This window comes from Lithobates pipiens, unplaced genomic scaffold (genome assembly GCF_037356315.1).
Source record: "Lithobates pipiens isolate NorthernLeopardFrog02 unplaced genomic scaffold, aLitPip1_a1.2 Scaffold_19, whole genome shotgun sequence".
In the NCBI taxonomy this organism is placed as follows: Eukaryota; Metazoa; Chordata; class Amphibia; order Anura; family Ranidae; genus Lithobates; species Lithobates pipiens.
Window position 1 is genome coordinate 335312173 of NW_027507764.1, and position 22714 is coordinate 335334886.

The window sequence follows — 22714 nt, forward strand, 5'->3', positions numbered from 1 at the left end:
CGTCAAACTAAGTTCCGCGCATGCTCAGAAAGGATTTACACGCCGAAAGTTATAATGCAGTGTATAGGACGTCGTATTTTTCGTCCCGTCGTACGTGCCGTTCACGTCATCGCGCACGGTTTCAGCAAACTGTTCGTTCGTCGTGTGTGGCCATGTCCGTCCATGCTAATTTTGAGCGGACTGTTTGCCGAAACTGTTTGACGAACAAGGTTGGGCGAACAGTCCGCGCGTGTGTACGCGGCCTCAGAGTGACTATTCTGGATATATTTACCTTTTGAATTCCCAGAGTGTCAATCATGAAGTGTTAAATGATGTAATGTTGTGTATCCATCAATGTTTATTTTGCTGTTGATGATCAGATATATTTGCAAAGTTGGGAGGCTTACTTCTGAGTCAGAATATGTGTTTGAGTAGAATGTTCTGTTCGGAGACCCTTGGGTCCTGGGATAGAAGTAACTAAAAGGTGTTTAAGTTTTGTTGAAAACCTGCTGTAATACTGGATTTGGGAAAAACATGTTTAGTTAACCACTTGCTTACTGGGCACTTAAACCCCCCTCAGTCCCAGACCAATTTTAAGCTTTCAGCGCTGATGCACTTTGAATGACAATTGCGCGGGCATACAACACTGTACCCAAATGAAATTTTTATCATTTTTTCCCCACAAATAGAGCTTTCTTTTGGTGGTATTTAATTACAGCTGGGAGTTTTATTTTTTGCTAAACAAACAAAAAAAGATGCAAAAAAAAAAAAATCATGTTTAATAGTTTGTTATAAAATTTAGCAAACAGGTCGTTTTTCTCCTTCATTGAAGTGCGCTGATGAGGCGGCACTGATAGGCATAGTTAAGGTGGCACTAATAGGCACAGATAAGGCGGCACCGATGGGCAAAGATAAGGCGGCACTGATGGGCAAAGATGGGCACAGATAAGATGGCACGGATGGGTGGCAGAGATGGGTGGCACTAATGGGCACTGATAGGTGGCACTGCTGGGCACTGATGGGCGGCACTGCTGGGCACTGGTAGATGACACTGATGGGCACGGATATGTGGCACTGGGGTGCAGCACCTTTGTTGAGGCAGATTGTGGGCACTGCTGGGTGGCACTGTGGGCACTGCTGGGTGGCACTGCTGGGTGGCACTGTGGGCACTGCTGGGGGGCACTTATTTTATCATCTTTATTGATGAGGGGGCAGGTGGGCACTGGCAGGGGGCAGGTGGGCACTGGCAGGGCTGGCCATGATCGGGACTGATGTCCCGATCACGGCCGCCGGTGATCGGCTTTTTTTTTTCTCCTCACGCTGTCATCGCGAGGAGGAATAATAGCCGATTACCGGCTCCGTTATATCACATGATCAGCTGTCATTGGCTAACACCTGATCACGTGATAAGGGGTCGGGATCGACCCCTTGCTCTGATCGGTGATCAGGCGAGTCTCATAGACTCGCCAATCACAGAGTGCACCGCGCGCGCCCCTCAGGAGGCAGGAAAGGAGGAAAAGGAGATCCGCGCTGTAGCCGTCATTAAATATATTGAATCTATATAATGAAAATTCTTGCAGAGAGACATTTTTATTTCTGCAGACTTTACTTATGTTTGAGTCAATGAGGAATATTATTTTAATACCTCCAATGGTTAAGGCCTGAATTGATCAGGTGGATTCTGTAATTATCCATGTTATATGAGGAGCATCTGCCCCAGCCAGCCAGCATTCATCCCTGCTTGAATGTTGCTTGAAGTTCCAGAATATTGGAAACTAGGCCCTGAGTGGGAAATTCCCCTCTGCTCTGAATCTTGAGTTGTTTGCAGGTGGCCCCTACCCTGCCGCACTGGCATTTGTGGTAACAATGATCCATGGCTGCTGCCCTAATAGATTATGTCGTTTATCATTGTTTCCGTCTACCACCAGAGACTCTGGCGCCTCCGCCTGGTGATCCTGATTGGCTGGGCTAGACGAACTAGGCTCCTAGGTAGACCATATTCTGCGTAGGCTCCAGCTGGCTCTGGTAATGCCTGTCCCTCAAGGCAAATCTGAGGAACTGCTGGTATGACTGAAGGATTGGGACAAGCTGGTAGGTATATTGCAATTCCACTGAAATCCTCCAGTCTCCTGGTTGAATAACTTTATGGTATGGAGAGACTCCATCCGGATTAATTGATTCAGCCTGAGGTAGTTCTGGAGGCTGCCGTTTGAACAGCCAATAATGGCCTTGCGCCACTGTGGACTGAATCCACCATTTTTTGGCAGTGGTCTTGCTGGAACTGGATAACTTTGAGACACCTGGCTCCAACTGCCTCCTGGGCGGGCCTGGCATTAAAAAGGGCTTCTGGGCATCTGAGGGAGCCACAGGGGTCTTAACTCTCTCCGATCTTACAAAGGTTGACTGTGTACCCCTCTAATGTCTTTTGAAGTCCTTGGAAAGCCTCCGAAATCCCAGTTCCTGTTTGGCCTCCTCTGGATGGTTGCCCCCTCTGGCGTCTGGTCCTTCAATCTTAGGGCAGAAGACCTGAATTTCCTCCTGTAACCCTGGAGATGGCAGTCTCCAGATGTTTGGCCAAACAGCGCCTTCCCATCAAAAGGAAGTTTACAGCAATTCTGCTTTGAGGATGGGTCAGCCGCCCAAGGTTTTAGCCACAGCACTCTTTTGACTGTGACTGAGCTGAGCATGACTCATGGTCATTGAATGATGTCTATAGCTGCCTCACCTGCAAAGTCCACCAAGCGTTTTATCTCCACAAGAGCCTTGATGATTTTCTTCTTTTGGTAGCTGGCTTTTAATTGCATACTCCAAGTTCTGCGCCCACACTCACATAGCACTTGCTATGGATGTTAAAGCAACAGCGGGTTTACAAGCACCACCTGCCACGGGGTAAAACTTTAAGTCCACGTCAATGCGTCAAAGATATTATGAAAGGAGGAAGAGTCTTCCATCAGAAGTGTCACATTCTTGGCCAGCCTGCTGACTACCGCATCCACCGTTGGTGGGTTAGATAAAGGAGTCGCATTCTCCTCAGTGGATACAAGTTCTCCTCAATCAATGGGTTACAGGATTTTCTCTCCCCATTTTCCCATTCCTCCTGAAACAGGCCCCTTATTTCTGTTATAAGAGGAGAGGGAAATACTTCCTCCTATGGAACCCAAAGTCTTGTTCACACTTGCAGCAGGCTTTGCTATTGCACTGAAAAGCAATCTGTGCTTAGGCATCTTTTTAGAGCCATTTGATATTATCATGTAGAGGGGACAAGTGTTCCTACCAATGTGATTTTCAAAGAGCGATTTGTACACAATGTTGCAACTCGCATGGGGGCGGGCCAGTCACTTGGCTGCCCTACATGTGCCAAAAGAAGCCCCTGCTCCTATTTAGGGGCGAACAGCTTCACATAATGTTTTTAAAGGCGCGTTCTCCCATGTGACAATCAGAACAGAATCGCATCACATTTGGAGTGCCCTGAAAGGATAAGGGCACCTAATGCGTGTTGTGCAGAGATTGCCACACAATTTAAAATCAGATTGTATGGTGTGTGATAATAGGTTTTCTCCTTCTTTGGAGGAGGTTTCCGGATCTTTCCATTCTAGTGCAGCTTTTACTGCCTTAAAGAATGGTGGTATTAGTGCAAAATCAAAGCCTGAACTTTCAGTATCCTCTGCCAAGGAGGAGGCAATATCTTCTCCCTCTGCCTGGAAGGGTGGCTGTAATACTGGGTCTGAGGAATCAGCCTGCCTAATCTGCTGGGCTGGAGTGACCTCTGAAGTGCCTGGTACCCCTCTAGTTAGAGAGGGTTGAATGGCTTGGTTTAGACTTGGTGCAGGGCCCACATTGTTCATCTGCTTCTGTCCCTGGTTGCCCAAGACGACTGGACAATTCTGCCAGGGAGTTGGGGACTACTTTCTTGAGCAAGGTTGACACCTGCTGAGTCTCATACTCCTGGTCTCTGGCAAGCTGCCTGAAGAAGTTGCTCCAAAGTGGCTTTCCAGGCATAGGGACCTCTCCATATGACCAACATTTGCCTTGGGCGCTGAGTCCTCAGAAGAGAAGCTGTGTGCATTCTCTTAAGCATACATTTGCACCCTTTGTACTGGTGTCTGCCAGGACTGGAGGAGCCACTTTCTGCCCTGGAAAAATCCTGATGTTCCAGGGGGCCTCTCGACCTCCTAGAGTGGGAGTGTGAGCGGCCGGGACTGCAATAGATAGGAAGACATGCTCGCCAGGGCAAAACGCACTATTTTTCCTGCATCTTCTTACTTACCCAAAATTGGCCCTTACCTGGTATTGCGGTGTTCAGCCCATGCTGGCGGAAGAACCAAAAGGTGCAAGGGGGACTGCAATGCAACATTGAGAAATAAGGCAAGCGAGAGAGAGAAAGAAAACACATACCCCTTTTTGGAGACTCCCTCCAGCAGTGTATCCCCTCGCTGAACCACCGCTTGGAGTCGCCCTGGACCTTGCTGAGCCCACATGCTGCAGACCCCCTCCGCCATCCTGGCTCCTTGTCCTTCCTCCTCTGGGGCCCCGCCCACCCCCTGACATGTGCACTGTGCCCAGCTCTCCCCCACTAACCCCCCCCTGCGGGATCTCACTCTGCTGCCCGATGTGCATTGGCAGGGAAACCATCGCGGCCGTGGCCCCACCCACACTACAGACCCACGGCTTGCTGACTGCCCCGGCCCTGCAGAGACCGGTCGTTTTGCTGGCGGTAGTGAGCATTCCTCCTGAGGGCCCCTCGTTTGCCTTACAGGCCGCGAAGGCGGCCCAGGCAAAAAACAAGGGGTCTCCACCACCATTCCAAATCCACATGCCTCTTCTTCCACTAAGGTCCCCACTTACTTGGCTAGCCAGTCAGTCCCCCAATCTCACCAACAGGGTATCTATGTCTGCCATTCAGTCTGATTTGGAGGAGCAGTGATACAAAACTGCCTCCTGTAACTTCCTTCTCCGACTGCTCCCTGGGCTTCTCCTTCCTCTTAAATAAAACCACTCCCATCCTACAAAGTTCACTATCCCCCTCCCCTTTCCATACCCAAACTTCCTTCACTTATTAACCCTTATGTGTCTCATTCTCCACACTAAAACAAAAACAAAAAAAACTCAAGCGCAGATGTGGATGATAAATGAAAATAATACCTATATAGAAAGCAGCTGCAAACACTCCAAAAAAAAAAAATTAGGATATTAAAAGTGAATAGTGTTGCGCCATCTTCAAAAAAACCCTGCCTGCACAGCCAAAAAGGTATGAGATTTTATAATATATATATATATATATATATCTATATATATCTCATTTTTAGGGTGTTGATAAATGAATTATCTTCTTTAATATACACTTAGTGCGCTATATATATATTATATATATATATATATATATATATATATATATATATATATATATATATATATATAGCGCACTAAGTGTATATTAAAGAAGATAATTCATTTATCAACACCCTAAAAATTATATATATTAGGAATAAATATCCAAAAATAGGACCATTCATAAATTAACACAATTCATAAGTTAAAACATCTCAAAGTGTAAAGAATAAATTAGATAAAGTGCAGATAGACCAAGCCACTGGGCTGAGATAAATTAATAAAATTTAAATTTACCTCAGTGCAAAAAATTAAACATGAAAAAAACAAAGCCCCTGGGCTAAATGAAATATTAATACGTTAATTTAATAAATTAGAAAAAGTGTAGGTAGACCAAGCCACTGGGCTGCATAAATTAATAAATTTAAATCAGACTTGATGCAAACAAAACAAACCAAAGCCCCTGGGCTAAGTGAATGTGTGCAGATGGATTAAAAGGTACTTATTCAATAGACTCCACAATAAGAAAAAGGGTAACCAATCATGGGCGCATGGAGTACTTCACTGTAATAGGGATATGCCAAAAACTTGTCTTAAAACTTATCCTAAATTCCAGATGGATAGTGAATCAAAGAGATAATCCGGCTTCCTCCGCTCCAGGACACATAAAAAAAACAAAGGAGAAAGATCATTGCGCAATGTTTCTCATACTGACAAGAAGGATCAGCAAAAAAAAAACACTCACATGTATTTGAAATATACAGAGCGCTTCTCACAGAACGAATGGTCAGATCGGATCACACCACTTGAGTCTGCAGCACCTGCGCTGCAAAGCTCTATCGTGTAGTATGACAGGTTCCTCTCCGTCACGCGTATCATCACCGTCACGTGACTTTCTCAAAGTTTTGCTGGGAGACCTGTGATGCTTTCAATTTATATTTCAGCGAGCGTGTAAGCTTACACAACCCTCCGCAACGATAGGGTGGATAATCATCCCTCCATTCAGCGCTACGTCATAAGCTTTATTATAATAATTTAAAAACAAATGGTGTTGGTGTAAAACAAACATACAAGGCATTGAATACAACTATCATGATTAACCACTTGAGACCCGCGCTATAGCCGAATGACGGCTACAGCGCGGATCTCCTTTGCCGGGACGACGTCTATTGACGTCGTCCCGTGCACGAGCAGCCTGCGCGCCCCCTGAGGGGCGCGCGGAGCTCTGTGATCGGCGAGTCTGTGAGACTCGCCTGATCACTGATCCGAGCAAGGGGTCGATCCCGACCCCTTATCATGTGATCAGCTGTCAGCCAATGACAGTTGATCATGTGATACAACAGAGCCGGTAATCGGCTATTATTCCTCCTTGCGATGACAGCGCGAGGAGAAAAAAAAAGAGCCGATCACCGGCGGCCGTGATCGGGACATCAGTCCCGATCACGCCCAGCCCTGCCAGTGCCCACCTGCCAGTGCCACATCAATAAAAAATGTGTGTCCCCCTGTCAGTGCCACCCAGCAGTGCCCATAGTGCCACCCAGCAGTGCCCACAGTGCCACCCAGCAGTGCCACCCAGCAGTGCCCACAGTGCCACCCAGCAGTGCCCACAATCTGCCTCAACAAAGATGCTGCACCCCAGTGCCACATATCTGTGCCCATCAGTGTCATCTACCAGTGCCACCTATCAGAGCCACCTATCAGTGCCACCTATCAGTGCCTATCAGTGCCCCTTAGTGCCACCCATCCGTGCCATCTTATCTGTGCCCATCAGTGCCGCCTTATCTGTGCCCATTGGTGCCGCCTTAACTATGCCTATCAGTGCAGCCTATCAGTGCCGCTGATTTTTTTTATTTTATTTTTTTTTGCATCTTTTTTTGTTTGTTTAGCAAAAAATAAAACTCCCAGCTGTAATTAAATACCACCAAAAGAAAGCTCTATTTGTGGGGAAAAAAAATGATACAAATTTCATTTGGGTACAGTGTTGTATGCCCGCGCAATTGTCATTCAAAGTGCATCAGCGCTGAAAGCTGAAAATTGGTCTGGGCATGAGGGGGGTTTAAGTGCCCAGTAAGCAAGTGGTTAAAATTGAATTATATGTTATGCAAATAATAAAACTCCCTCTAGAGGATATCGGGAGAGCTACAACTAGGGCCAAAGTATATCAGCCTGCTCATATTATATAATCAATATATACAAACATTCATTATTATTGATAAGATTATATATGTGCTCTCAACCACAAGAAAGATATCCACCAGATACAGTATAACCTAACATGGCAATATAAATCAAGAAAAATAAAAGTAATAGTACCATTATAATTCAAGACACCATAAAATATATCTAGATATAAATGACCAAAAAAAAAAAAAAAAAACTTTAAATAAATAAAAATATATATAACACGAGCCAACCTTCACACCCCATGCACATCAATGAACATTGGCCGCCCATGACTCTGGGGGACCACGTTTGGTAGGTTCTGACCACTAAACAACTGGGGATATCTTGCAGGAGCTGCAGTTTTGGAGTTGTTCCGATGCAGTTGTCTAGCCATTACAATTTGACCGTTGTTAAAGTCGCTTTAATCCTACACTTGCCCATTTTTGTGTCTTGCAACTGCAGGGATCACATGTTCACATGTTCTCATGCTCAATATATCCCACCCACGTGTCATAGGCAGCTTTGCCTTTCATAACAGCCCTGCATTTGTCTGAGGCAGGAAAGTTCAGAAGGCTGCTGCAGGTACTTTTGAAGATTAAGCAACAGTACTGGGACAATACTTTAAGGATCTTGATCTCATCCTAAACAGTGCAGAAGCTGGGTATAAGTGCTCGTGAGATCTCTGAACATATGCAGTGCTGAACCATCCAAGCTAAGAGGAGAGATAAAGCTTTCTTTCATTTATACGGAGGTGAGCAAGCACTTCACCTGGTGGAGGATCACTTAGGTGTCCTTTTATGAAGCAGTGAAATCTATTCACTGCTTCATTCTCCGGCATTCACATAGGAGATCTTTCTCCTCTGTGTGCCACTATATGAAGCGGAGTAGATCGCTTCACACTTGGAGGAGTGAAGCGATCTACAAACGCTTCTAACACTGGAGAACGGCCCCTAATACTGGAATCTCGTGAGACTTTACGAGATTACAGTACTAGAAATTCACTCATACACAGAGATGTCAATATATTAAGCAGTGATAAATTATCACAGCTCAATACACTGACACGCGGTGTGATTAATGTTAGTGAAATAAAGCGTCCCCCTACATAATATATACATGTATACACACACAGACATTATATATACATGTATATACACACACATTATATATATATATATACATATACACATTATATATATATATATATATGTATATATATGTATACACATACATATGACAGGGGGACATGGTTACAGTGTTGGGGGGTCTGAACGAGGCATAAGGAAGTTAATTATCTTCCTCTTTCCTCCTCAGATCCCCCCGATTCCCTCTTCACTACCCCGGTTCTCCACCTCTGAGTTGGTGAATCGGGGCGTGTGAATTCTGACACAGATCACAAGTGAAGCGCTGAGATCACAGCTTCATATAGTGACCGTTACTGTGTCAGTCTATGAGGATTCTCCATGTGCGGAGATAATCGGCGGGAGAACAAGTTCAAACACATCTCCCCCCGATTATCTCTGGTTTATATACTGTTTATGGGCTGTGATCAGCGGCGATCCTCTGGATCTCCACTGATCATTGCTTCATAAACGGACACCTTAATGTCGACTTTATAGTAACACACACACACACACACACTTTTTTTTGGTGTGTCTATAATCACATTACTAATTGATTTTGTTGCGTTATACTGAGCCCACACTGATGATTGTTGTTAATATGTCAGATTTAGTTCTGGTGTGTTGGTAATCATTATTTATTTGCTGCGCTACACTGATTTATATTTTATATACTTTTTAGTGCTGTGTAATTACTAACAGTAGTTGGTGGGTCAGCAGAGAGTTTGTTTATTCATCTTATTTATTTTATTTTTCTTTAGAATTGTTTGCGCTGATTGTTTGTTTATATTCACTGATTTATTGTAACAAAATAATCAATGCTATTCACTTTACCTCTCAGTGTTCATAATGTTATGGCTGATCAGTGTATAATCTCACCATTCAAGTGCAAAAAAGGAATACATTAAAGCTGAACTCTTGCGACAAAAAAATATCACTTTGAGTGCATCAAATGCCTTTGCGTACCCTGATATTATCTTGTAAAATTAGCAGTGACATCATCACTGTGCTTTATATAATCTGTGCAAGTGGAGCTGTGGGAGGGGCTCGGTAGACTCCATCCACTACAGGCTACCTGCAAAAAACTTCAGAAGGGCCAGAGCACATCAAGATTCATGTAAAGCTGGGTATACATGCTTCCTTTTTTTTTTTTTAGTTCACTCAGTGTACTGAACTTTAAAAAAAAAAAAACGTATTCTCCCAGACACACAAGCAAGGTGGATGGGGGAATACTCCCCATTGTGCTATTTTATTTTCACTGGGGCGCTCCTATGTAAGAATAGACTGAACTGTGCTGCAGACAATTGGCTTCAGTTCCTGTTTGAATGAAAGTTTTTCAACAGTCTAATTTGACTTAAACGGTTACTAAACCCACAACAGTAAAATATGTCTGTATATGCAGAATAGCATGCTTGTTATATACTTACTGTGGAACTTAAAGTGGTTGTAAACCAATTACAGCCACTTTAACCTACAGGTAAGCCTAGATTAAGGCTTACCTGTAGGTGCAAGAAATATCTCCCAAACCCAAAAGGAGACTTTGAGATTTTTGCAGAAAAAGCAGCACTGTAGACATCGGACGCAGGTGCGCTGAGTGTGCCATTTCTAATGGTGATCATGCCATTAGCGATGTCACCAGTGCGCATGCGCGGGAGTGACGTCATTGCTGCTCCAGCTAGTCACAGTGCCAGAGCAGCGATACCCGGAAGACACGCCAAGTCAACATGTCAGCGATGGAGGAGGTGAACGAGGGTCGCTTAGGAGGCTTCGATCTCAGGTAAGTAATTCATAATGTGCTATTATGCTATTTTTAAAGAGAGGGTTTACTTCCTCTTTTAGGGGTTAATCCTTCCTTCTCTATTGTGTAAAAAGGCTCTTTGATTCTGTATGGACAGATCCTTCCCTCCTGCACTGTCTCTCTTGGTAAGGACAGAAAATACAGTGAGGGTAGAACTCCTGCACATGCCCAGTTTAGTCTCTATTGCTGGAGAGAACCTTTCCTTGTTCTCAGAGCTAGCCAGGCCACATGATGTTGACCTAACACATGTGGGCATGTATAGAGGCAATAGTGGAAATCTCCTCCTACCTGAACACACAGCTCTGGGCAAACTCTACAGGTTATCATATGACGGTGGTATACAGATCAGCCAAAAAGGTATATAGTGACAGTATTTCAACCGCTTCAGCGCCGGAAGATTTTACCCCCTTCCTGATCAGAGCACTTTTTGCGCTTCGGCACTGTGTTTATTTAACCACTTGCTTACTGGGCACTTAAACCCCCCTCAGTCCCAGACCAATTTTCAGCTTTCAGCGCTGATGCACTTTGAGTGACAATTGCGCGGGCATACAACACTGTACCCAAATGAAATTTTTATCATTTTTTTCCTACAAATAGAGCTTTCTTTTGGTGGTATTTAGTTACAGCTCGGAGTTTTATTTTTTGCTAAACAAACAAAAAAAGATGCAAAAAAAAAAAAAAAAAAAATCATGTTTTAATAGTTTGTTATAAAATTTTGCAAACGGGTCATTTTTCTCCTTCATTGAAGTGCGCTGATTAGGCGGCACTGATAGGCTGCATTGGTGGGCACTGATGGGCTGCATTGGTGGGCACTGATGGGCTGCATTGGTGGGCACTGATGGGCTGCATTGGTGGGCACTGATAGGCTGCACTGGTGGGCACTGATAGGCATAGTTAAGGCGGCACTAATAGGCACAGATAAGGCGGCACCGATGGGCACAGATAAGGCGGCACTGATGGGCAAAGATGGGCACAGATAAGATGGCACGGATGGGTGGCACGGATAAGTGGCACGGATGGGTGGCACGGATGGGCACTGATAGGTACCACAGATAGATGGGACTGATGGGCACTGATAGGTGGCACTGATAGGTGGCTCTGATAGGTGGCACTGCTGGGCACTAATGGGCGGCACTGCTGGGCACTGATGGGCGGCACTGCTGGGCACTGATGGGCGGCACTGGGGTGCAGCACCTGAGGCAGATTTTGGGTGGCACTGTGGGTGGCACTGCTGGGTGGCACTGTGGGTGGCACTGTGGGCACTGCTGGGTGGCACTGTGGGCACTGCTGGGTGGCACTGTGGGCACTATGGGCACTGCTGGGTGGCACTGACAGGGGGGCACTTACTTTATTCAGGATGGCACTGCGGGTGGCAGGTGGGCACTGGCAGGGGGCAGGTGTCCTTTTAAATTGCTGGCCGTGATCGGGACTGATGTCCCGAACACGGCCGCCGGCGATCGGCTTTTTTTTTTTCTCCTCGCGCTGACAGCGCGAGGAGGAATACTAGCCGATTACCGGCTCCGTTTTATCACATGATCAGCTGTCATTGGCTGACAGCTGATCACGTGATAAGGGGTCGGGATCGACCCCTTACACGGATCGGTGATCAGGCGAGTCTCACGGACTCGCCGATCACAGAGCGCGCCGCGCGCGCCCCTCAGGGGGCGCGCAGGCCGCTCGTAACCGGGACTACGTCAATAGACGTAGTCCCGAAAATGTGGGTCCGCACTATTGCCGTCATTTTGCAATAGCGCGGGTCCCAAGTGGTTAACTGACAATTGCGCGGTCATGCGACGTGGCTCTCAAACACAATTGACGTCCTTTTTTCTGCACAAATAGAGCTTTATTTTGCTGGTATTTGATCGCCCCTACGGTTTTTATTTTTTGGGCCATAAACAAAAAAAATACCGCCAATTTTGAAAAAATTGCATTATTTTTTACATTTTGCTATAATATCCCCCAAAAATATATAAAAAATATTTTTTTCCTCAATTTAGGACGATACATATTCTTCTACATATTTTTGGTAAAAAAAAAAAAATCGCAATAAGTGTTTATTGATTGGTTTGCGCAAAAGTTATAGCGTTTACAAAATGGGGGATAGTTTTATGGCATTTTTATTAATAATTTTTTTTTTTGTTTTTTTTTTACTAGTAATGGTGGCGATCAGCGATTTTTATCATGACTGTGACATTATGGTGGACACATCGGATATTTTTGACACATTTTTGGGACCATTGTCATTTATACAGCAATCAGTGCTATACAAATGCACGGAATCCTGTGTGAATGGCACTGGCAGTGAAGGAGTTAACCACTAGGGGGCAGTGTAAGGGTTAAGTGTGTCCTGGGGAGTGTTTCTAACTGTGGGGGCGTGGCTACATGTGACACATCACAGATCACAGGGAGCAAAGATCAGTGACATTGTCACTAGGCAGAACGGGGAGATGCTTGTTTACATTAGCATCTCCCCGTTCTTCCTATCCATGATGCGATCGTAAGTATCCCCACGGCGATCGAGTCCGCGGGACCCGCAACCCGACTCACGGCCAGTTGCCCAGCCGTGCTATTCTGCCGACGTACAGCGGCATGCACCGGTCGGGAACTGGTTAATGTAAAAAGAAGATTTATAAGCTGTGGGCACTGTGGGTGGGTAGATTAACTATTTTCATATTACTGGGTTTAGTAACATTTTAAGTCAATCTACCAATCTAAAGATCAGCTTCTGTCAAACTGGGAGGGGCACACGCAGATCAAAATTAAATTTCAAACTGTGTGTACCCAGTTTAGGAATAAACACGCCTCTTTTATTTGCTTATCCCAGAGCTCAATTTTAAATTGGTTACCTAAACTCAATGCTAGAGGTAAAAAAGAGAGGATTTTAGCCATGGTTGCACAATGCTCCAATACCAATGCTTATTGTTCACTATGCTCCATATGAAGCAGGCTGGCAGGACTACAAGCTCACTTGCTTAATTATAGTATAGGTAGCACTAAAAGGTTGGTTAGTTAAAATGTTATTAGTCTCAGGCCATCAGCAGCGGAATAATACAATCTGTGTCATGAGATCAGCAATAATTTCCGCAACGACGCTGAAAATAATTTAGTGGGTCATGCATGATTTAGCAGGTATAGCTCGAGACAAATACGCAACTGCTATTTTTTTTTTTTTCAAACAAAAATATAATGCTGTGCCAGTAAAACAAAAAAAAAAAAAAACACTCCACTGCAATAAATGACAGATGATGCCATTCTTAAAGCATGTTATACAGTTTATGCCTGCACTTGCTTGTATATGTCAAGAGATTTATCTTTATAGTAGAAATCAGAAACTTGCAAATCATGGCTGTAAGCCAATGGAGCCAGTTATGATTTGCACATCTCCACTTAAAATTCCAAGAGGAGGTGTATATTCCTCCCAATCTTATTTCTAACAAATCTAGTCAGGTTCAAGAGACATTCGTGTTTTTTTTTTTTTTAAATGCACCTGGACCTGTCTGGGTCTTTTGAAGTAAACACAACATAGGCTGAAAACTGTTCTTTTAGTAGATGTTCTCTATTTTTAAGGCCAGATTTCTGCATAACGATTATAAGCCTTGATCTAGGGTGGCAGGGCTACCAGGGGCGGCACGCAGCTACATACCTACATATCATGTTGCTGACATTCATGTGTATAATACATGCCAGAATGCCCTTTGCAGAATGGGCAAACTGTCTCTTTCAGCCTCCATCATAACTTGATATTAGAGTTGGGCGAATGGTTCAGCCCGTGCATGAGTTTGGGCCAAACATTGGCTGTTCACCCCGTTCGTAACACCCAAATGATCATGGCATTCGACCATTTGTTCAGCCCGTGGAATGACCACAATGCACTGAGCTGCCGCACAATGCATTGGAAGCCCTGATTGGGCAAAGCTTTTATTGCTTCAGCCAATCAGGGCACAGAGCACTGTCAAAGCAATGACTGTAGAAAGAAATGATGACTGTGCCCAATCATGTCTCATTGCTCTTAGTCCCACACTATAAAAATATTCTCCTCATAACAGCCATTTGCAGCGTGATATTGGCATGGAGGGAGATAGAACAGGGCTCTGTTCAGTGCTATTAGTGTGTTATTATGATTCTACTGTTAGGTGTCCGTTTTATGAAGGAGTGATCAGTGGAGATCCAGAGGATCGCCGCTGATCACAGCCCATAAACAGTATATAAACCAGAGATAATCAGGGGAGAAGTGTTTGAACTTGTTCTCCCGCCAATTATCTCCACACACTGAGAATCCTCATAGACTGACACAGTAACGGTCACTTTATGAAGCTGCGATCTCAGCGCTTCACTGGTGATCTGTGTCAGAATTCACATTCCCCGATTCACCAACTCAGAGGTGGAGAACCGGGGAGTGAAGAGAGAATGTGGGGGGATCTGAGGAGGAAAGAGGAAGATAATTAACTTCCTTATGCCTCCTTCAGACCCCCCAACACTGTAACCATGTCCCCCTGTCATATGTATGTATGTGTGTGTGTGTGTGTGTGTGTGTGTGTGTGTGTGTGTGTGTGTGTGTATATCTATATCTATATCTATATCTCTCCACTTCCCGACCGCCGCACAACGATGTACGTCGACAGAATGGCACGGGCAGGCATAAGGGCTTACATGTACGTCCTTGCCTGGTCGGGGGCCCGATCGGGCCCCCGCCCGGTGCCTGCGGCGGTCGGTATTCGTTCGGGAGCGATCCCGGACGAGGGGACGGCCATTCATTCATGGCCACCCCCTCGCGATCGCTCCCGACGAATGAAAATGCTCCGTGACATCACTTCCTCTCCTGTAATGTAAACACAGGAGAGGAAGTGATGTAATCTCTCCTCCGTGTCTGTATTTTTCGTTCCGACACCGAGGAAAGAGGATCGGTGAGTTGCACCAACACGACACTACACAGTAGAACATGCCAGGCACACTCACACCCCCCCGATCACCCCCCCAATTACCCCTGCCCCCCAGTCACAGTGACACCAATGTCATTTTTTTTTTTTTTGCATTGGTGTCATTTGTGACTGTAATAACTGTTAGGGCAGTTAGGGTTAGCCCCCTTTAGTTCTAATGTACCCCCCTAACCCCCCCAATAAAGGTTTAACCCTGTGATCACCCCCCGTCGCCAGTGTCACTAAGGCTGGGTTCACATTGCAGCGGTTTATGAGAACGAATGTGATTCGCACCGCACTGCAGTGCAAATCACATCCGATCTCTGTGCGATTCGAGTTCAGCCATACAGATAGTATGGCTGAATTCGCATCGCACCCGCCGCAAATTCGCACGGGACCCTTTTTTTGGCCCGCAGCAGAATCGGATCGCATGGGTGTTCACACCATGCGATCCGAGTTTGCAGATCGCACTGCGATATGCGAACTGATCTGGGGGTGTCATTAACATTTCACTGACACTCCCAGCAGTTCGCATAGGGCAGTGTGAACTGCCGCCGGGAGGCATGCGATGCGGGAACCCGCCGCGGATTCGTGGCGTTCCCGCATCGCTCCAGTGTGAACCCAGCCTAATAAGCGATCGTTTTTCTGATCGCTGTATTAGTGTCACAGGTGACGCTAGTTAGGCAGGTAGGTATTTAGGTTCGCCGCAGCTTTTTATAGCGCCAGGGACCCCCATATACTACCGCATAAAGCCCCCTGATTGCCCCCTAGTTAACCCTTTCACCAGTGATCAGGTGACGCTGGTTGGTTAGTTATTTTTTTATAGTTTCAGGGCACCCGCCATTTATTACCTAGTCTCACTAGTGTACCCCTAAATTTAGGGGTGTCTACTTTCCAAAATGGGGTCATTTGGGGGGGGTTTGTGCCATCTTGGCATTTTATGGCCTTCAAAACTGTAACGCCCTTAGAAAGCCTGAAGGCGGTGCTTGGTTTTCGGGGCCCCGTACGCGGCTAGGCTCCCAAAAAGTCCCACATATGTGGTATCCCCGTACTCAGGAGAAGCAGCAGAATTTATTTTGGGGTGTCATTTCACATATGCCCATAGCATGTGTGAGCAATATATCATTTAGTGACAACTTTGTGTAAAAAAAAAAAAAAAATTTTTTTTGTCATTATTCAATCGCTTGAGGCAAAAAAATAAAATATTCAATGGGCTCAACATGCCACTTATCAATTTCCTTAGGGTGTCTACTTTCCAAAATGGGGTCATTTGGGGGGGTTTGTACTGCCCTGCCATTTTAGCACCTCAAGAAATGAGATAGGCAGTCGTAAACTAAAAGCTGCGTAAATTCCAGAAAACGTACCTTAGTTTGTAGATGTGACAACTTTTGCGCAAACCAATAAATATACAATTATTGACTTTTTTTTTACCAAAGACATGTGGCTGAATACATTTTGGCCTAAATGTATGACTAAAATTGAGTTTATTGGATTTTTCTAATAACAAAAAGTAGAAAATATCATATTTTTTCAAAATTTTCGGTCTTTTTACGTTTATATCGCAAAAAATAAAAATCGCAGAGGCAATCAAATACCATCAAAAGAAAGCTCTATTTGTGGGAAGAAAAGGACGCAAATTTTGTTTGGGTACAACATTGCATGACCGCGCAATTACCAGTTAAAGCAGCGCAGTGCCAAATTGTAAAAAGACCTCTGGTCATTTACCAGCAAAATGGTCCGGTCTGAAAGTGGATATATGTCTGTGTGTGTGTATACATGTATATATTATGTAGGGGGACGCTTTATTTCACTAACATTAATCACACCGCGTGTCAGTGTATTGAGCTGTGATAATTTATCACTGCTTAATAAATTGACATCTGTGTGTATCTGTGAATTTCTAGTACTGTAATCTCGTAAAGTCTCACGAGATTACAGTATTAGGGGCCGTTCTCCAGTGTTAGAAGCGTTTGTAGATCGCTTCACTCCTCCAAGGGTGAAACGATCTACTCCGCTTCATAAAGTGGCACACAGAGGAGAAAGATCTCCTATGTGAATGCCGGAGAATGAAGCAGTGAATAGATTTCACTGCTTCATAAAAGGACACCATAGTGTAGATTATCAGTTTAGTGTGAATCTAGAGATAGTGTAGTGCGAGTATAGTTTCACCATTCATTTTTACTTTAGTATCAGTTTATTTTGTCAGGCAGATTTCCTGCAGTATATTTCAGTGTGTTAATGCACATTTAACGTAGTATATTTCAGTGCGTTCATACACGTTTAACGCAGTATATTTTAGTGCATTTCTGCACAATTAACTCAGTATATTTCAGTGCGTTATTGCATGTTTAACGCTGTACATTTCAGTGTGTTTTGTGTACGTTTTTTATGCAGTATATTTCAGTGCATTACTGAACGTTTAATGCAGTATATTCCAGTGTGTTAGTACACATTTAACACAGTATATTTCATTGCGTTGGTGCACGTTTAACACAGTATATTTCAGTGAATTATTTCACATTTAATGCCCTATATTTCAGTGCGCTAGTGCACATTTAATGCCCTATATTTCAGTGCGTTAGTACACGTTTATTTAAGTATATTTCAGTGGGTTAGTGTACGTTTTTAATGCAGTAAATTTCATTGTATCACTGCATGTTTAACGCAGTATATTTCAGTGCATTAGTGCAAGCTTAATGCACTATATTTCAGTGTGTTGGTGCATGTTTACAGCAGTGTATTGCAGTGTGTTAGTGCACATTTACCGCAGTATATTGCAGTGCATTAGTAGGTGCTCAGTTAACGCAGTACATTTCAGTGCAGTATATTACAGTGCGTCAGTGCAGTTTTACTGCAGTATATTGTAGTTTGTCAGTGGAGTATGTCTGTGTAGTAAGTACTCAAGTTAAAGTGCACCAAACACCACTTTCTATTGATTAAAGTGCATCCACATACACATACACATACACATACACATTTCCACATCTTTATTACATTTTGTTAACAAACGCTTCCTCCCCTCATCATGTGTGGGAGGCAAACAAGGAGAGGCAGGCCTTCCCATCATTTGCTCTGTTTAGTGATTTTTGCCTGTGCTATCCAACCACAGCATGCATAGGAGGTGGTGGACTGGCTTGCTAAACCATCATTATCCTTCTCGTCCTCCATTACCCAAGCAGAGACTAGTGTGCAGTCTACTGCAGCTGCCAGAATGGCTTATTTTGCCTCCTTGTCCACAGCTACTCCGGCCATACCTCCATGCCTGATGCTGGGGCTATCGGCTGAGTTATTTGAACACATCATCAGCCACTTGCCCCTTGATGATGCACAGCCATTACTAGATTCAGATCTTGGTTCTGAGGTTGAGTAAGGTAGTAACATGAGTCTACAGAGAGGGGAGAACACTGGTAAACAACAAATTGGCAGTCATGTTGCCAAGTTGTCTCCAGTGGTAATGAGGATGGAGCGGATGATGATGATGATGAGGTCACTGACGCGACTTGGGTGCTGGATAGAGCAGGAGAGCAAAGTGAGGGTGAGGCACAACCCCAAAGAGGCAGCCATTGTGAAAGAGTAGAGAGCTGCCACCCTATTCCACCAGATTGTGGAGCTGTTATCTCCTGGCCTACTTCCCACAGTTGTTTGGGCCTTTTTTTTTTTTTTTAGCACATGTGCAGCCAATTGTACTGTTGCAATTTGCAAACTTTGCCTCAAGCTCTTTAAGCATTGAAAAAACACCAGCCATTTGGATACCACATGATTTATAAGGCAATTAGACTCCCACCACTCAATCCATTGGCAGGAACACCTGAAAGCCACACAAAGGGGACTCAATTCTGCTCCTCCTCACTCCTCACCTTTCTGGTCTACCCCCGATATACCTCATGACCTCTCAGTAGCATGGTATAGCACAGGGTGTTCCAGGTCCTTGCAGCACATCTGCCAGTAGCACACCACCAGCTGTAGAAGAGAGCAGGCATACTGCAAATAATAAAAAGAATACAGTCATTGCCACCCATATGCCCAGTGTCTAAATTCAAGCTTGTTAAAGCTGCCGGCTTTACAACTCCTGCCTTTACATCTGGTGGCTTCTGCCCCCTTCTGTGAATTTGCAAAATGTGCTGTACCACAATGGCAGGTTCCCAGTCACTATTTCTTTTCACGTAAGTCCCTGCGTTCACTGCACACTAGGTAACTCTGCTTGCAACTCAGAAGGATGCAGGACAGGGCTCAGTGCTGCAGCTTGTTGTGACATCTCCATACACATAGTGGTGATGATGTGAGATTTGTCAACTTCCCCTCCTCCTCTATGCCCTCCTCTGCTGAATTGTCCTCTGAACCACAAGTACCCCCTAAGCGTTCAAGGCTAAAAGGTGCAATGCAGTGCTTCAGCTGGTCTGTCTAGAGGACAGGAGCCACACCAGAGAAGGGATTCTTGAAGCTCTGCAGAGGCAGGCTCAGAGGTGGTTCATGCCACACCAGCTGGAGCCAGGAATGGTGGTGTGCGATAATGGCACAAACCTCCTGTCGCCCTTAGACAGGGAAGATTGACACATGTACCATGCCTGGCACATCATCCGTCCTCAATTTGGTGATGCAGCATTTCTTAGATAGGTATCCAGGGTTGCAGGATCTACTAAAGCAGGCCAGAAGAGTCTGTAGCTATTTCAGGCGGTCATACACAGCCAGTGCTCAGTTGGCTGAAATTCTGCGGGAATTCCACCTGCCCATAAACCGCCTGATGACATGCCCACCAGGTGGAACTCAACTTTGTCAATGCTGCAGCAGCTTCACATGCAGCAGAGGGCTGTCATTGGGTATGTCAGGAAAGGCTTGCTGGGAGCAGCAGTTCTATGCAAGTGGGTACGCGCTTGCGGGTGCCTGTGTGTATGCGTGAAAATACGCCTATGCGCAGCCACGAGATCATGACTACTGGTGGCAGGCGCGCTATTTAAACTCTTCCGTGACAAGGAAATCTTGCTGTCTGATCTACAGCGTTCCCTGAGAGATATATCCGTATTCCTGATCTGTTCCTGTATTATCCAGCTTGCCTTGTGATGATCCTTTGCCATCCGCCGGCACCTGACCTTGGCCTGTCCACGACCTCTCTCCTGTCTGATCCTCTGGCTCATCCATACCAATCTGTTAGTGACCTGGCTTGTTCTGTGACCCTCCTTCAGCTTCTTGCATCTTCCCCTGTACTGCTCATCTGTGTATGACCTGGTGTCTTATCATATAAGGTCCTCCATCCGATAGTGTCCAGGTTCTATCCCCACTATCCAAGTGGACATAGAGTAGGAATATAAAAGAGCCGAGCGCAGCGAGGCCGAGCCCGAATCGTTGCGCGAGGGGCCCTCTGATATTCACAACCCTATGTCCGCTTGGATGGTGGGGCTACCACCTCCACTCACGGCGTAGGCGCCGTTCAGCTTCAGAGATTTTCAGAAGCTTCGTCTGCTCCGTACTGCGCATGCGCAGTATGGCGCGGACACTATATGATGGCCGGACATTATATGGCACAACACCGGCCTGTCTGACCTTCCTATGTCTCAATCCCTGGGACCATTCACCTTCATCCTGTGAGTGTCTGCCTGCCTACTTCAGCTTCCAGTCTGCTGCATCCCACCTGCTGTTCCAGCTGTCTCAGCAACCTCCCAAGCTTCAGACCTGCCCACCAGCTGTTGATCCTGCCAGACACTAGTGCTGTCCTGTACTATTGTGTTTCCTGTCTGCTCTACCAGGAGCCATGAGTCAGGGACGTAAGAGAGGCCTCCCTCTGCATATCGGGCTCAAAACCAGGTATGTGACAGAGTACTTGTTTGGGTATGGCACAACAACAAGATCAAGTTGGCTTGGCTTTTTTTTCTCTACTCCAATGGCAGCTGATAAAGGATGCATTCACTGTACTGTCACCATTTGAGGAGGCCACAAGGATGGTGAGCCGTGACAATGCATGCATCAGTGACACAATCCCTGTTGTGTTCCTGCTGGAGCAGGCTCTGCATTCCATTATTGACAGGGCACTCGAGGCAGAGCAGTGGGAGGAAGAGGAGAACTTCCTTTCCTCTCAAGACCCGATTCTTGCCATGCCACAAAACACACAAGAGGTGAGGGAGAGGGAGGAGGAGGATTCTGGCAGTTTTGAAGGCATTGAAGCAGAGCAGGACATACGTCAATCCTTAACCGATGGTTTTTCATCCCCAAAACTCTTGGGAGAAATATGTGGCTGGGAGGGGACAGTTCCAGATACTGTAATTCTCAGTGATCCCGGGGAGTCTGTTTCACTTGCCCCTGCAAACTTGTGGTGCATGGGCTTCCTCATTCTTCAAAGCATGTGAAAGGACCAGAGAATAAGTGGCATCAAGAAGGATCACTATTGGTTGGCAACCCTCCTTGACCACCGTTACAAGGGGAAAGTCTTGGAACTCATCCCGTCCCCACAGAGGAAGCAGATGAAATCTCTTGAAGACACCTTTAGAAGCAGTTTATGTAACGCCTTTCTCGATTCTGGTGGAAAATCTAATTTTGAGGCTTCTGTTGGTCAAGAGTGAAGGGGTGAAGAAGGGGACTGTCTCGGTGATGCATTTCAACATTTCTTTAGTCCTTGATGCCCAGGGCTGTCAGCTTCCACATCCCATCAGCAGCGTCTGCATCATATGGTGGGAGATTATCTAGGGGCAAAAACAGACATGGAGAGTTTTCCAGTTGGCGATCCACTGGATTACTAGGTCATGAGAATAAACCACTGGCCAGAACTTGCCCAGTATGCAATTGAGCTGCTGGGCTGCAATGCATCTAACGTGCTTTTCAAATGGGCATTCGGTGCTGCTGGATGTTTTGTGACAGACTACGTGGACCGGCTGACATTTATCAAAATGAATCGGTCTTGGATTAGCAGCAGCTATTAAGCCCCTGATGCCGATGTCGCTGATTACCGTATATACTCGAGTATAGGCCGACCCGAATATAAGCCGAGGCCCCCAATTTACCCCCAAAAAACTGGAAAACTTATTGACTCGTGTATAAGCCGAGGGTGAGACATGGCTGTCCATCCCTGTGTGTCCGTCCATCCCTGTGTGTGTGTCCGTCCATCCATCCCTGTGTGTGTGTGTCCATCCATCCATCCATCCATCCATCCCTGTGTGTGTGTCCGTCCATCCATCCCTGTGTGTGTATCCATCCATCCACCCATCCCTGTGTGTGTGTGTGTGTGTGTGTATTCATCCATCCATCCATCCCTGTGTGTGTGTGTGTGTGTGTGTATCCATCCATCCATCCGTGTGTGTGTGTGTGTGTGTGTGTGTGTGTGTGTGTGTGTGTGTCCGTGCAGCCTTGTGTGTGTGTGTCCAGCCTACCTGTGTCCCAAGCCTCCGTCCCGAGCCGCCGTCGTCCCGAGCCTCCTCTGTCCC

At 45.6% G+C, this 22714-nt stretch overlaps 1 protein-coding gene across 2 annotated transcripts in view; it reads left to right on the forward strand.

Annotated features, from left to right (window-relative positions):
- Positions 1-7945: 7945 nt before the first annotated feature.
- The window catches only part of LOC143996811 (leukocyte elastase inhibitor-like), a 127764-nt gene continuing 112995 nt past the window's right edge, over positions 7946-22714 (forward strand). Inside the window, exon 1 of one of the 2 annotated variants that reach the window (XM_077492086.1) lies at positions 7946-8221. The gene's annotated coding sequence lies outside the window, so the exon portion shown is untranslated. The remainder of the gene's footprint in view (positions 8222-22714) is intronic. The other variant, XM_077492088.1, reaches the window with a different exon arrangement.